Below are 17,813 nucleotides of genomic sequence, written 5' to 3' on the forward strand. Positions count from 1 at the left end.
CGCAAATACAAGTTTTTTTAAGTTTCGCTTCCTGCCCTATTGGAACCATAAATAATCCGTTAACGTGTTACTGCATTGAGAGTACTTCTGAAGCTAAGATTGCAGTGCCAGTCAAGTATCTACTTCGAGATGACAACTGGAAGACCTTCCTTCACTCAGCTATTTTCCATATCCCACCCAAAGCCAGGTAATGCCTTATTAGAATTGAAGCTTACTCTTCGAGATAGTCACGTTGTTTTGTACAAATATTGCAGCTAACATCCAATATACTTTTTGAAGTTCTCTCTGAGCTGTTGCAGAATTGGAGTGCAGTACTGAGTGATGTGGTATCCACCGTACTAATAGATGTCGGAATCGTGGGGGATTAGCTTCCATATAAATTAACTATATAAACATAATTTCCACTTAAAAAGTTAAAAAAAATTAACTTACATTCCAATAAAACTGAACACTTCGAGTTTTTCTTATGTCTTGTTTTCTTTTTCTCAAAAACATTATTCAAAGTACATGTGGGTAGTAAAAGCGTGCCTCTTCGTCCCACACTACAGTTGGTCTTTGACCAAGCTTGGCATTATGATTCTTTAGCTCATGGTTCTCTTCCAATCACTCTGTGTGCCTATTTTTTTACGATTTTCAGCTTCCTGCTTTGGCCACTACACTGATGTTCTTGTATTTCCTATTTCCTCTTTTAAATGCTCCAACATTTCTCACGTTAATAGTTTGCAGTACAACATTCTCCAAACTGTCAAATACTGTTAAGCTGCATAGCTCAGTCCTGGTACGCTTTTTTAAAAATTTCTTCTTTTTAAAACACGGGCTGATGATATTTTGACCAAAAAATCTCTTCTACTGTCAAGGTTGCATCTCTTAACAGGATGTGGGCATTGGTGGCTAAGCCAATATTTATTACCTATCCCTAAATGTCTTGAGAACAGTTACGATTGAACCATATTATTGTGAATCTGGATTTGAAACAGATACATTTCTCCAACAATTCACAGAATTCACATTCACGATTCAATAGTTTTGTCATCACCATGACACCGGGTCTTAATTTCAGATTTTATTGAATTCAAACTTCACAATCTGCCATGATGGAATTTGTAACCATGTTTCTCTTCCATAAGCTCCTTTCCAGCATGCACATTATGTTGTGTTCAGCCTTCATTCTATCCAGGACAGCAACTTTATTCTCTAACTTTTCCGCGTGAGTGCTTTAAGTTTATGGAAATCTTCTTCAATTACCTGAACTTTCCAAACTATTTATTTTTCCATTTCTATCAAGAGTTTTGTCTTTCAATATTGGCCTCGTGAATTTCATTATCTAAGTGTGACCTATTCATTTGGATTTTAATGTTACATTTCACAACATTGGAATTTACTCATTCTAGCTGACACTCTCGGCATTTTGCTTCCATCCATCTCTGGGAGGTTCCACCTTCATACTTTCCCTTTGGTAATTAACGTAGGGGTGAATCACTGACACCTTCACAGAATGTCAGTGATAAGGAACTTAAAATTTTCAAAGTATCTCACTACCTTTAGGGTAGCACAGTGGCTCAGTGGTGAGCATTGTAGCCGGGAACCCGGATTCTATTCCACCACGGGGCAACTGTCTGTGTGGAGATTGCACATTCCACATGTCTGCTTTGTTTTTCTCCAGGTGCTCTGGTTTCCTCCCCAAGTCTAAAGTAGGAGGAAGTTTTTTTTGCACACAAAGATGTGCAGGTTAGGTGAACTGGCCATGCTAAATTCCTCATATTGTCCAGGAATGTGCAGGCTGGCTGGATTAGCCATGGGAAATGCAGCATTACAGGGAGAGGGGAGGGGTCAAGGGTCTGGGTGGAATGCTTTTTGCAGGGTCAGTGTGGACTCAGTGCCAAATGGCCTGCTTCCACAATGGAGGGAATCAATGACGACCCCTTTAAAATACAGCTGGACCAGTACTGCTTCAAATTCGAGGGCATCTAACTTTGAATATCCAATGACACTTCCTTCATCTCATGATTTACGGAATTCACAACTGTTCAATTTCAAGGTAGCAGGACCACTTGTTCAGTGATGGAGACCATTCAGTTGACATCTTTTCATTTGTGACTCCTCCAAATTTAGGTCATTCCTAATTGTCGAATCTGTTCTACTAGTTACTGCAAGCATAACTTGCCTGATTGCAAAGCATTTTTCAGGAGGTATCCATTTCCTTTCAAAGTGTCAGGAAAGATCTTGTGGTGCAGCTTGAACAGGATGATGGTACTCTGTACTCCAATATCAAATTTCAGATTTATGGTGGGGGCATATTTCTCATTTTCTTTTTGATCTGAATGGTTGAGAGATTTTTTTTCCCCAGTCTGGGAACTGTCACTCCAGACATTTTGTACACTTGAGTGGTTCACATATCTATTGTATCCTCAAACTCATAATTATCGTCCTGGGTTTGAAAGGTTTGGCTTTGTTATCTTCTCATTTTCACTATTTCTCTGTCTTTAACAACTTCTTTGTTATCCTCTTTATTCTGCACATCTTTTCCCAGTGACCAAGCTTTCCACAAGCTCTGCAGTTTTATTTGTATATGGGACATTGTCTTCTCTGTGAACTTAAAATTTCATGTGCATCTCTCACCATCTGATGTGCATTATTGTGTTACTGTTTTACTGCAGGTACAACATGTAACAAAACAGCTAATGAAATTTTATCTTTTATTCCAAGAGGAACTGAACATAAAAATAATGCTTCAGTTATACAAGGCATTGGGCAGATTCATCTCAAATACTTTGTGCAATATCGATCTCATTCAAGGAAGGATAAAAAGACATTGGAGGTGGTTCAGAGGTCAGCTATGAGAGTAATTTGATTAGATTAGATTAGATTCCCTACAGTGCGGAAACAGGCCCTTCGGCCCAACAAGTCCACACCGACCCTCCGAAGAGTAACCCACCCAGACCCACTCACCTACCAATGCACTTATTACTATGGGCAACTTAGCATGGCCAATTCACCAAACCTGCACATCTTTGGTCTGTGGGAGGAAACTGGAGCACAGGGAGGAAACCCATGCAGACACAGGGAGAAGATGCAAACTCCACGCAGACAGTCGCCCGAGGCTGGAATTGAACCCGGGTCTCTAGCGCTACGAGAAACATGGATTTGAATGGCTAATATTGTAAGGATAGGTTGGACAGCCTGGGCTAGCTTCCAGTGAAATTTAGAACAGTGATCGTGTTATGAAGTTGAAAGTGTGTACTGTATCTTTAAGAGAGAGAGAAAGCTGGCAAACACCTGTGATGTCACAGAGTATACTAGACAATTGAATGATGTAACATTTTGGCTGTAACCTAGATAGCTCATTGTTTTCACAGCAGTTTGAATTTGACCAATCAGTTTAAGTTATGCCCCAATATACTAAATGCCAATCAAATTTGAATTTGACTGTTTTGACATCATTGAACCAATAAGATGATCCAATGTTTTTGGGTATAAAAAGCAGGAAGTTTGAATAGTTAGCCAGAGAAAGAAGACCAGCTGCTGTTGTCAGACAGATTGTTCAAAAACCCTCTCTAAAAGGTACTGGTTTCAAATGGAACATTTTTGCAATAAAAGACCAAAGGTGACCCAGGGAGATCTACAAAGAGAAAGCTCACCACCGCTAATGACAGCTGCTGACTAGTTTTGATCATTGATTTGCTGTAAATTCAATAGGGGCTTTATTGGATCAGTAGATTATTATGGAGTGTGTGGTGTGGTTGGGTAGATAACAAATCTCTAAGAGAAAGGAGGCTTACAGTTGTAAATAGTTGTCTACTGTTCAGTTTTAGAGTTAAAGAATAAAATAATTTCTTTGTTAAATAGTGGAATTTGGATAGTTCTGTCACTCTCACTTTAACAGACTGAGGCAAGGTGAGCTTTTCTGTGTGTTTGGTTTAATTAGAAGGGTTTACTGCTGTGTAGTAAGAATTAGCAATATTTCCTCTAATTACTTTTTTTACTGTGTGGACCTCTGATATCCACATGTGGCAGCAGCTTCCAAATTAGATCTCATTACTGAGAATGACATCAACATGCTAATCATTATGCATGCAACATCCATGCAGCTGTGCAACTTAGAGGCAATGTTGGTGAATAATGACCTGATTAAAATGTTTACGATCCTGAATGGTTTTTACAAGGTGGAGATGGAAAGAATGTTTCCTCTTCTGGTTCATCTAGAACTAGAAGACACCGTTTCAAAATAAATGGTCACCCTTTCAGGACAGAGATGAAAATTCTTTTCTGTCAGAGTTCTCAGTTCGGGAAGGCAGTAGAAGCAGGATCATTGAATATTTTTTAAATGGAGACAGAGAGAGATTCTTGTTAGGCATAGGAATCCAGGGTTATCAAGAATAGAGGGGAATGTGGAATTTGAAACATAAACAGATCAACAACAATCTCATTGAATAGTCAAGTTTGTTCAAGGCACCAAATGATCTATATGTGATCCTGTTTCATAGGTTCCTATATGTTGTCATTCCTGCTGCCTTTTCCTTGACTTAACTATTTAGGTAGTCAGTATCTTCATCTGTCCACTCATGACTTTATGTACTTTGGCAGGGTAGCTTGCAATACTGTGAACATGTCCTGTACATAAAGAACACTTTGTACATTTGGTTTGCAGAGCCTGAGTGAACTGACCTGTTACTTTCTGGTCTGTTTCCTTGAATTTATATTTGCATGTTACATTTCTGAATCCTGTTAAAAGATAGTCCAGAGGGTCACTCTGTTTCCTGAGTGAAACTTTGAAACTCATTTTAGTGGGCCTGGTGGTTTGACTGTGGCTGGAGAAGCTTGCTAGATTACTCAAAAGTGTGTTTTTACTGTTGCCCTTGTGCATCTCCCAGATATTGAAAAAGATTTGAAAAGCTTCTTTTGTCACTAGTGCCTTCGACTGATTGTAACCTGCACTTTTGACTAAACCTCTCAAACCCCTCAACATCGGTCTCCCACTTCATCGTGGGCTAGCTGTGCACTAATTTCTGTCGAGGTGGCATTTTGTTTTCATGGAATTCACTCAATTGTTTTCTGTCTTAGGCACTAACTCAGATTGATTTTTCTCAATGTAATTCAGCATTTGTTTTGTTTTAATATGCTTGGGATTTGCACACAAGTAACTTATACCACCATATAATGAATTGTGGTATCCAAGATTTAAAATAATCAAAGGTTTAGAATGATATTGAAGCTGACATTGAATGTATTTCTCACAGTCCATTCGTATAAAATGAAATGTTATTGGTTTGGTAAATACACTGAACTGCAGTGATATCCTGATCTAGACTTACAAGGTTGGCTCAGTGGTGAGCACTGCTGCCTCACAGCACCAAGGACCCAGGTTCAATTCCAGTCTTGGGTGGCTGTGTGGAGTTTGCACATCTTCCATGTGTCTGCATGATTTTCCGCCAGGTGCCCCAGTTTCCTCCCACCGTCCCGATGTGCATGTTCGGTGGATTGGTCATGTTTTTAAAAAAATTGCTTCATACTGTCCAGAGATATACACGCTAGGTGGATTAGCCATGGTAAATGCAGGGTTATGGAGATAGGATGTGGGTAGGATGCTTTGGACTATTCGTGCTGACTTGATGGGCAAAATGGCTTGTACTGGCAGGAGTCCATGATATGCACACAGCAGAATAATTCCTAACCCTTCATGAATATAACATGTACTGAAATCTGACAGACTGCTGTGTACTATTTTACAAAACAAAATAGCAGATTGATGTTTTCACAAAGTTCAGTGTATTTATTTGATCCTTTCCAAAATGACTATTTGGAAATAGATGTGGAAATGATGGTAGGCCTTCATGAGTTTTTGTTTTTCTTATGGTGGTTTTGTATTTTTTCCTATGGAGAAGCTATTCCACAATATCTTTCAAAAGAAGCTTCCTGGATTTCGACTCAACAACTTGTCAAGGTTAATTTGATACCATGTTCCAAAGCCACATCTATCATTTAGAAGGATGAAGGCATGAGACCACTGTCATCGTTAATTTTTCAACTGATTCTGACTTGGACATATATTGCCATTTTTTCATTGATATTGGGTCAAAATTCAGGGACTAAAATAAACCCTAACAGAATGGTGTTTTCATAAGAAGGTAATTCACCATTTTTTTGAAAGACACCCAAGAATGGTCAACAAAGGTTGGGTTTGAAATTAATGCCCATAATGAATTTTTTTTTGAAAAGTTGCTATGAGATTGCAATGAACTGTGAACTTACTGATTTATGCTGCAGCCATGCCAAATATTTTATCAATTGCATTATTAAAGCAAATGACTAACAAAGACAGAATTAAATTGGGGATGCTGGAAGTTTTTAAGTGGTAAACTAACTCTAATGTTATCAAGGATTATTTTTGACACTTACTAGTACATACTTTGAACATCCAAAAGGTTTGCCATAAATTATTTGCACTGGAGAAACAAAGGTAACTTCAATAACTGGACACTGCTTTCAGTCAAAAATGTTCTAAAATTAATTGAAGTAAATCAAAAAGGGATTTTTAACTTTTTTTTTCTAAATTAGAAATATTTTACCAAATACTTAACTTTGCTTTTCTGAGAGATTTTGGACAACAGGTATTTACAGTAACCCATTTCTCCTCTCCATTCCAAAGACAAATCTCCTATCTTTGTACAACCCTCTTCCAGCTTTCCCTATGCTGAGCAAATGTCATTATTTGCTGTTTTAATGGAATTAGTTCCTTGGCAACCTAGACAAGTTGCCTGGTATCCTTGAAGCTTAATATAATTTTATTAAATTAAAATTTACTTAATTTAATGAACAAATTGCAAAGACTAACTGGTGGCAAACTGGCAGTTCAAATTATGCCAGCTGATGGAATGTATTGATTTAATTCTGGAATTGAAAGCCAGTCCCAGTAAAGGTAATCATGAGATTAAGTTCAATTGATGTAAAAGAACCATTTCATTTATGTCCTTTAGGTAAGGAAATCTGCTATCCTCATCTGATCCAGTATACATATGATTCCAGGCTCTCAACATTATGGCAAGTTCTTACCTGTCTTATTAAATGTCAAAGAAGCCATTCAGTTCATGGGCAAATTGGGATGGCTTTGTCAATGACACCCACATCCCAATATTTTGTTTTTAAACCTCCAGAGTTCATTCAAAGTATTCAGAATATAAGTGATATACAAGAATGGTCACAAAATACTGTGAAAGTAAAATTATGAAACTCAAGGATCAAGTGAATTTGTTTCCATTTCCCCACTGGTGACTCAACTCAGATAATAAATTAATTTTCATGTGAGACTATACTGCACTCTTATGGTTCTCTTATTTTAATATGTATATTTTTCCTGTTTAATGTTCCATATTTATCACTACAATGGATTAAAAAGTCCTTCACATTGCTTTATTCTTTCTACATCATTAAGCACTTGTGCTCCTTCAGCATCCTGTTTTCCCCATTTATTGCCTCACTTCTCTCTTTCTGCCCATGAATACAGTGCCTTTAACATGGGAAGTATTCTTAAGGCACCTGAAACGTGCAACAAAAACAGCTACTGAGCCAAAGGAGGAAATATTGGGAATTATGACCAAAAATCTTTCAAGAAGAAATGACATTGAGACCTTGGGTAGAGAGGTGGAATGAACTTGGGAGGAAAGTTTAGATTTTAAACACATAGACAACTGAAGATAGGCACTACTGAATGCAACCAGGGAAATAAATGAATGCACAAAAGACCAGAGTCAGAGAATCCAAGCAGTCTATGGATCAAGGAGGGAAGTGATTCTAGCACAAGGAGTAATAGAGGGAAATAAAAGATTAAGATTGGGTAAGAAGAGCACCAGGGCAAGGTCAATGTGGATCATATGGAAGCACTGGAGTAATGATATTATTGCTGAACTTGTAATAACCAGATAATACTCTGGGGATTGCAGGTTCAAATCCTACGATGGCAGATAAAAGTTTAACTTTTATTTAAAAGCCATGTGCAACTCTAGAGTTTTCTATTGTTATAAAAATCCATTTGGTTCACGAAAGGAAATCTGCTATCATTACCTGGACAGGCCTACAGGTGACTCCAGATCCACAGCAATAATAAGCTTCCCTCCAAAATGACTTAGATCTGTTACAATGGAGTAGTTTACTGTGAAAAAATAACAAATGACTGAAACCAGTCATCCTCTGGCATCAACTTATGCACCACAGCAACAAGGGAAATTCAGCATGGTTCACCCAACAAAGTCTCTCCTCACTGACGTGTGGAGGCTAGTGGTAGAACTGTCTCTCAAATTAATTGAGGAACAGCCTGACATAGTCTGAGGTATGATTCCATTAGTGTAACTATGTCCCAGACACCACTATCAAAATCCTATGCCTTGTCCCAATGGCAGGACAGACTCAACATTGACTCCCCATGAAATCTCATGGCATAGAGTCAAAAATGGTCAAGGAAACCTCCTGCTGATTACCATCTCTTCCATTTGACCCACCACCCATCCAAATTCCCCTCATCCCACCTAATCCCCACCACCCAAATGCCAGACTTCAGCTAATTCACTTCACTCTAAGTGATATCAAAAAAGGGCTGAAGGCACTAGATACTGCAATGGCTACAGGCCCTGAAAATATTTCATCAACAGCACTGAAGCATATGCCATGTCCCTAGCCAAGCCATTACTGCACAGCTACAACATTAGCATCTACCTGGAAACGTTGAAATTTACCCAGGTATGTGCTGAACATAGAACACAGGACAAATCCAACTGAACCAATTTATTCTCTCAGTCTACTCTGAATTATCAGTAAAATAGTGGAATGGGTCAACAACAGTGCTAACAAGTTCGTGTTCCGCCAAAGCCACTTGGCTCCTGACATCATTCTAACTTTGGTCCAAACAAATGAATGAAATAACTGAATTCCAAAAATAGTGAGGATTACAAGGCCCGGATTGATCAAATTACTTAATGCCTACTAGAAAGATAAAAATTAATATTCCCTTGTAAACATTATGGGTTACAGAGAGCAACAATTTTTTTAAAGTACGTAAAGCAACCTCAAAAGATTGAGGATCAGCTGTGAGTGAGCTAATAACCAGAAGATGTAAATTTGAGATCATTACCAAGAAACTGCAAATACAAGGTTGCAATTTTCTTTTTGAAAAAGGAATTTATACTAGCATGAAATGTATCATCAGGAGTCACATTTAAAATGGAATCTGTAACAAATGAAGAATTACTCAAAGAACATTTAGAGAAACAGTATGAAGAGAATGGAAAAAATTTTTTTATTCCCATAGTATTCTTAAACTTCCTTTTTAAAAAAGGACATTTTCTACTTAGTTATTTGAATACGTATACATACTCAATTTCTTGAGAGCAACAAAATACACTGTGTTGAACTTTGACTCCAGGAATTATAAATGTAGTGAACAATTCATGATGGCTCAGTGGTTAGCACTTCTGCCTCTCAGCGCCAGAAACCCAGGTTCCAGTCTAGCATTAGGTGACTGCCATCGTGGTTTTTGCGTGTTCTCACAGTGCATAAAAGTGAGACAATTAATGTTGTGCACCATCTTCCTCATTTCATTTGAAAAATGAGCTTAAAAAAAAAATCGAAAATGTATGATACCAATTTACAAGTGGAGGTGATGGGTCGAGGAGTATTATTGCTGGACTGTTAACCCAGAGGCGCAAGTAATGTTCTGAAGATCAGGGTTCAAATCCCACCCATGCAGACGGTGGAATTTGAATTAAATTTTTAAAATTTGGGATTAAAGAGTTTGGATTCATAGCAATCATTACTCTCGATTGTCAGAAAAACCCATCTTGTTCACTAATGTCCTTTTAGGGAGGGAAACTGCCATTCTTAACTGGTCTGGCCTCCACGTGACTCCAGACCAACAGCAACATGGTTGACTCTTAACTGCCCTCATGGCAATTAGATGTGGGAAATAAACGCTGGCCAAGTCAGTGATGCCCACATCTCACGAATGAGTAAGAAAAAATTCAACAAGTGAAATGTCACTATTGAAAACACAGCTACATTTTAATATGCCTTAACATTGGAAAGCATGTTCTGATACAAATCGCACCATGCTTCAGCATCTAATAATCATTCTGTTAACACTTGATATCCAGTCAATTGTATGTCTGTGCTAATTGGCATGTTAACTTCCCAGTTATTTCGCAAACATTTGCTTTAACTTAGAGTCATAGCGATGTAAGCATGGAAACAGACCCTTCGGTCCAACTCGTCCAAGCCAACCAGATATCCCAATTTAGTCTCACCTGTCAGCACCTGGCCCATATCCCTCAAACCCTTCCTATTCATATACCCATTCGGATGCCTTTTAAATGTTGTAATTAAACCAGCCTCCACCACTTCCTCTGCCAGCTCATTCCATACATTCACCCTCTGCGTGAAAACATTGCCCCTTAGGTCTCTCTTATATCTTTCCCATCTCACTCTAAACCTATGCCCTCGAGTTCTGGACTCCCCCACCCCAGAGAAGAGATTTTGTCTATTTATCCTATCCATGGGAGGCTGCTGAGTAAGGTGAGGGCCTATGGTGTTCGAGGTGAGCTACTGGCATGGATTGAGGATTGGCTGTCTGACAGAAGGCAAAGAGTTGGGATAAAAGGTTCTTTTTCAGAATGGCAGCCGGTGACAAGTGGTATCCCACAGGGTTCAGTGTTGGGGCCGCAGCTGTTCACGTTATATATTAATGGTCTGGATGAAGGGACTGGAAGCATTCTAGTGAAGTTTGCCAATTGATATGAAGTTAGGTGGACAGGCAGGTAGTACTGAGGAAGTGGGGAGGCTGCAGGAGGATCTAGACAGTTTGGGAGAGTGGTCCAGGAAATGACTGACAAAATTCAACATGAGCAAATGTGAGGTCTTGCACTTTGGAAAAAAGAATACAAGCATGGACTACTTTCTAAATGGTGAGAAAATTAATAAAGCCAAAGTACAAAGGGATCTGGGAGTGCTAGTCAAGGATTACCTAAAGGTAAACATGCAGGTTGAATCCGTGATTAAGAAAGTGAATGCAATGTTGTCATTTATCTCGAGAGTTGGAATATAAAAGCACCATTGTGCTACTGAGACTTTATAAAGCTCTGGTTAGGCCCCATTTGGAGTACTGTGTACAGTTTTGGGCCCCACACCTCAGGAGGGGCATACTGGCACTGGAGCGTGTCCAGCGGAGATTCACATGGATGATCCCTGGAATGGTAGGTCTAACATACGAGGAACAGCTGAGGATCCTGGGTTTGTATTCATTGGAGTTTAGAAGGTTAAGGGGAGATCTAATAGAAACTTACAAGTTGACTTGGAAAGGGTGGACGATAAGAAATTGTTTCCATTCGGCGAGGAGACTAGGACCCGTGGGCACAGCCTTAGAATTAGAGGGGGTAAATTCAGAACAGAAATGCGGAGACATTTCTTCAGCCAGAGAGTGGTGGGCCTGTGAAATTCATTGCCACGGAGAGCAGTGGAAGCTGGGACGCTAAATGTCTTCAAGGGCTGAGATTGATAAATTCTTGATGTCACAAGGAATTAAGGGCTACGGGGAGAATGCTGGTAAATGGAGTTGAAATGCCCATCAGCCATGATTAAATGGCAGAGTGGATTCAATGGGCCAAATGGCCTTACTTCCACTCCTCCTATGTCTTATGGTCTTAAGCCCCTCATGATTTTATAAACCTCAACGTCACCCCTTAGCTTCCGACACTCCAGGGAAAACAGCCCCAGTCAATTCAACCTTTCCCTATACCTCAAACCCTCCAATCCAGGCAACATCCTTGTAAATCTTTTCTGAACCCTTTCAAGTTTCACAACATCATTCCGATAGAAAGGAGACCAGATTTGCACGTAATATTCCAAAAGAGGCCTAACCAATGTCTTACACCGAAGCAACATGACCTCCCAATTCCCGTACTCAATACTCTAACCAATAAAGGAAAGCATACCAAATGCCTTCTTCACCATCTCATCTATATGCGACTCCACTTTTAAGGAGCTGCACTCCAAAGTCTCTTTGTTTAGCGACACTCCCCAGGACCTTAGCATTAAGTGTATAAGTCCCGCTAAGATTTGCTTTCCCAAAATGCAGCACCTCACATTTATCTCAATTACTCCATCTGCCACTTCTCAGTCCATTGGCCCATCTGATCAAAGTCCTGTTGTAACCTAAAGTAACCTTCTTCGCTGTACACTACACCTCCAATTTTGGTGTCATCTGCAAACTTACTAATTATAACTCTTATGCTCACATCCAAATCATTTATACAAATGACAAAAAGTAGTGGACCCAGCACTGATCCTTGTGGCACTCCACTGGTCACAGGCCTCCAGTCTGAAAAACAACTCTCCACAACCGCCTTTGAGCCAGTTCTATATTCAAATGGCTATTTCTCCCTCTATTTCATGAGATCTAACTTTGCTAACCAGTATCCCATGGGGAACCTTGTTGAACACCTTACTGAAGTCCATATAGATCGCGTCCACCGCTCTGCCCTCATCAATCCTCTGTTACTTTTACAAAAAACTCAATCAAGTTTGTGAGACATGATTTCCCACGCACAAAGCCATGTTGTCTATCCCAAAGAGTCCTTGCCTTTCCAAATACATGTACAACCTGTCCCTCAGGATTCACTCCAACAACTTGCTCACCACCGATGCCAGGCTCAATGGTCTATAGTTCCTGGCGTGCCCTTACCACTTTTCTTAAGTAGTGGCATTACGTTAGCTAACCTCCAGTCTTCCGGCACCTCACCTGTGAATATCGATGATACAAATATCTCAGCAAGCGACCCAGCAATCACCTCCCTCGATTCCCACAGAGTTCTAGGGTACACCTGATCATGTCCTGGGGATTTATCCACTTTTATGCGTATCAAGATGTCCAGCACTTCCTCCTCTGTAATATGGACATTTTTCAAGATGTCACCACCTACTTCCCTACATTCTATTCCTTCCATGTCCTTCTCCGCAGTAAACACTGATGCAAAATACTCATTTAGTATCTCCCCCATCTCCTGCAGCTCCACACAAAGGCTGCCTTGCTGATCTTTGAGGGGCCCTATTCTCTCCTGAGTTACCCTTTTGTCCTTAATGTGTTTGTAAACACATTGATTCTCTTTAATTCTATTTAGATTGTCTTTAACTCTATTTTCCAAAGCTATCTCATGTCCCCTTTTTGCCCTCCTGATTTTCCTCTTAAGTATACTCCTACTGCCTTTATACTCTTCTAAGGACTCATTTGACCTAGCTTGTCTATACCTTACATATGCTCCCTTCTTTTTCTTAACCAAACCCTCAACTTCTTTATTCTCTAGCATTCCTTACACCAACAGCCTTTCCTTTCACCCTTACAGAAATATACTGTCTCTGGACTCACGTTATCTCATTTCTGAAGGCTTCCCATTTTCCAGCTGTCCCTTTACCTGCGAACATCTGCCCCCAATCAGCTTTTGAAAGATCTTACCTAATATCATCAGAATTAGCATTCCTCCAATTTAGAACTTCAACTTTTAGATCTGGTCTATCCTTTTCAATCACTATTTTGAATCTATGGTCGCTGGCCCCAAAGTGCTCACCCACTGACCTCTCAGTCACCTGCCCTGCCTTATTTCCCAAGAGTAGGTCAAGTTTTGCACCTTGTCTAGTAGGTACATCCACATACTGAATCAGAAAAATTTATTTTACACACTTAACAAATTCTTCTCCATCTAAACCCTTAACACTATGGCAGTCTATGGATGTATTTCCGGGAATATCCTCCCTCAATAAGGTGTAATGCTATCCCTTATCAAAAATGCCACTTCCTCTCCTCTCTTGCCTCCCTTTCTGTCCTTCCTGTTGCATTTGTATCCTAGAATATTAAGTTGCCAGTCATGTCCATCCCTGTAATTGCTGATATCCCAGTCCATTTTCTTAACTATGCCCCGAGTTCATCTGCCTTCCCTGTTCGGCCTCTTGCATTGAAATAAATGCAGTTTAATTTATCAATCCTACCTCGTTCTCTGCTTTGTTCCTGCTTGCACTGACTGTTTGACTCGCTTCTTTTCTCAACTGCACCAGTCTCAGATTGATCTCTTTCCTCACTATCTCCCTGGATCCCACCTCACCAAATCACCCTCCCACCCCCCACCGTCACCTTAATAGTGTAAATCCTCCCGAGCAGATCTAGCAAATCTTCCTGCCAGTATGTTACTGTAGTCCCCTTTCTATTCAGGTGCAATCCATCCTTCTTTTTCAGGTCACTTCTTCCCAGAAGCGATTCCACTAATCCAAAAATATGAATCTTCCCATACGCCAGCTCCTCAGCCACGCATTTATTTGCTCTATCCTTCGATTCCTACCCTCACTATTCAGATATTACTACTCTGGAGGACCTCCTTATTAGATTCCTGCCTATACTCTCTATATTCTCCCTTCAGAATCTCATCTTCTTCCCTTCCTATGTCGTTGGTTCCGATGTGTACGATGACCTCCTGCTGGGCCCTCTCCCCTCTTGAGAACACTCTGCACCCTCTCTGAAACATCCTTGATCCTGGCACCAGGGAGGCAACACACCATTCTGATTTTTCGCTGCTGGCCACAAATGTCTATCTGTACCTTGGACTAGAGAGTCCCATAACACAATAAATCTCTTGGAACCTGACTTACCCCTCATTGCACTACAGCCAGTCTCAATATCAGAAACCTGGCTGTTCATGCTACATTCCCCTGAGAATCCATCACCCCCTACATTTTCCAAACAGCATACTTGTTTGAAATGGGGATAGCCACAGAAGATTCCTGCACTACTTGCCTACCTCTCTTATCTTTCCTGGAGTTAACCCATCAATGTGACTGTATCTGCAACTTTTTCCCTTCCAATAACTACCATCCATCTCATCCCCTTGCTTATGTAAATTCCTCACTGCTTCTAAATGACTCTCCAACCGATCCATTAGATCTGATAGGATTCGCAACCAGCAGCATTTATTGCAGATATAATCCTCAGTAACACGTAAACTTTCCCTAATCTCCCACATCCTACAAGAAGAGCATTTCACTCTACTGAAGGCCATTTTTGCTTCGTCCAATCTACAGACCCAGAAAATAGAACTGTCTTATTCCTCTAAAAAACACTGCTCCAGGCCAACTTAATACTTATGGCTTGTATTTATAAGTTTAATCAAGAGACGTATCTCAATAAAACATCAATCAAGAAAGAACCAACGCAACTCTCCACTGCAGACTTTCTGTAGGCCACACCTAAAAATATTCACTTCTCTGATTCTGCGCTGTGACTTCTCCCAAACAGGTTCTTCCAAGATTAGTTGTGAATTTCACTGTTGGTTTATTTTCCCAGATGCACTCCGATGTCCAGCGAGACATGAATTCAAACAGCAAAGGCAGTAACTGCAGAGGTTCACCGCTGCGTCGGTTAGCAGTATGAGTTCTCTCTCTCTCTCTCTCTCTCTTGCACTGACATGACCATGTGCTGCCTTTGTCTGTTCCTTTTTAAAAGTGCTGAAAAGTTCCAAAACAATGCAACAGCATAGAAAACAGTAATTGCTGTTTGAGGAAATCGCCTCCAACACCTAAAATACCTCAAAGGAGCAGCCTGTTACAGCCAGAAATTTTTCCTGTCCTCCATCGTGGACTACCCAGAATCCAGTTCCTTTGACTTCTAACAATCCAGATAATATCCTAATACTTATGAGCTGTGTAAAAAGCGTCAAGTGCAAACCACCAATCTTTCATTATCACCTGAAGTTCAAGGAAAAGGTCTTTCATGCAGATGTTTTTGTAACAACAGGCGAGCAACTGAAAGTAACAGTATTAGTTAATACAATGTGAAATCTACATTGTTGTATGATTCTTACCGTAATATTTTCATTCTTTAAAGTACTGATGTTGAAACAAATCAAAACAATTAAACAGCCAGTTAACAGCAGGCAGAAGTAAATTTGTAAGACTCAGTTTTACCAAACCTTTGTGACTTAAATTTCATTTGCACTTCTATTGTGGGCGGCACAGTGGTTAGCACTGCTGCCTCACAGCGCCAGAGACCCGGGTTCAATTCCCGCCTCAGGCGACTGACTGTATGGAGTTTGCACGTTCTCCCTGTGTTTGCATGGGTTTCCTCCGGGTGCTCCGGTTTCCTCCCACAGTCCAAAGATGTGCACGTCAGGTGAATTGGCCATGCTAAATTGCCCGTAGTGTTAGGTAAAGGGATAAATGTACAAGAATGGGTGGGTTACACTTCGGCGGGTCGGTGTGGACTTGTTGGGCCGAAGGGCCTGTTTCCACACTAAGTAATCTAATCTAATCTAATCTAAATTTGTAAAAACAAAAACAAACAACAACAATTTAGTAGTGAAACTGAAAAGTGCTCAATTACATTGAGACAAACAAGATTACAACTGATCAACTGAAGATAAATTATTCAACATGTATTAAATATGCGAGCTTAACATTTGCCCAAAAAGACCACGTGAAAATTATTCTCACCAATACTGTGATAGGCAGATAACACTGTTGGAGCCTCAGGCCACATATAAAACTTACATTTTAATATTCATCCCTTTCAATTTTCTCAAGATGCTGATACCAACAGAGTTTGTGACCTGATTTAGGAGTAATTGACCAAAACAATTCTGAAGGAACCTTTCAAACTGAAATCCAATTCCTAAGATCCTCAGCAAAGATGTGAAGGGTCACACATCAGTTACAACTTTTAGATGCCTTCTCAAAAGATATAATCAATTTTTGACCCCCACAAAAATGCTGGAATAATGCAGAAATAGGAAGAAACTCCCTGACTCTTAATTGCAGTAAAATCACCACAGAGAAAGAGGCCCATTGGGGCCACTTTCTCCTTTAAAGATAGATGACTGGTAGTGGTTTAGCTGGAGGATCACCACACTTCAGATGAAGAATGAGCTTGAGAACGTGCTGACCTCCGCCAGTACGGGAATTGAATCCGTAATGTTGGCATCTCTCTGCATCACAACCCAGCTGTCTAACCAATTGAGCTAAACATGATTATTGTACAGTGGAAGACACAAAATTGGCTTTAAATATTTTGACTACATTCAGTACCATGCTTATGCAAATGACAAAAATCAAGCAAAGCCTTTTGAAACCAACTGAGGGAGGCAATATCTTCACAGCTGAGAAAACAACTGTAAATAGATTCCAATAAAGAGTCATTCACTCTTACTTCACTCTTCACTATCCAAGCAACATTGGAAATTATGACTTAAGCAGTAAACAAACTACATTGATATTGCAGTAAAGAATGCCTCATCCTGTTTCCGATAATATGTTATAGAGACTCAAACAAGAGAAAGCACCCCAACATATTAGATTTTTAAGTGCAACTTCACTGGTTCTTCCTGTGAAATGTATATCTTATATAGAAGTACTCATAAAACTGAAATATTAACTTTCACAGCTTTCAATAACCTTGGATTTCTAACTAACCAAACCTGGTGTACGTTTCACAAACTGAAGTTTTACAGAGATAACTGAAATTTCCCTGAACTGTTCTGCACTCCTTCCGAGGACGGAAACTATATTTGCCTCTGGCCCCAATCAGATCTTCCTTGAACTGCGCTAAAAGATTTCATTTTCTGGGTCTAAGCAAAAATCAAATTTTGACTATCCCAAACCAAAATCATACTAACAGCCTTCAATGTTTACACTCCCGTCATAAACTACCACTGTAAAAACAATTTTCCACTGACATTAAAGGGTGGTCCTTGTCGCATATTGGATTAAGTTTCATTTCTGGTCTGGCCTAATGATTATTT

At 39.9% G+C, this 17,813-nt stretch overlaps 1 protein-coding gene across 1 annotated transcript in view; it reads right to left on the bottom strand.

Moving 5' to 3' along the window:
• agtpbp1 (ATP/GTP binding carboxypeptidase 1) overlaps positions 1-17,813 on the bottom strand; it is a 338,830-nt gene that overhangs the window by 313,855 nt on the left and 7,162 nt on the right. The window lies entirely within an intron of this gene.

The sequence above is a fragment of the Chiloscyllium punctatum genome, chromosome 2 (genome assembly GCF_047496795.1).
Source record: "Chiloscyllium punctatum isolate Juve2018m chromosome 2, sChiPun1.3, whole genome shotgun sequence".
In the NCBI taxonomy this organism is placed as follows: domain Eukaryota; kingdom Metazoa; phylum Chordata; class Chondrichthyes; order Orectolobiformes; family Hemiscylliidae; genus Chiloscyllium; species Chiloscyllium punctatum.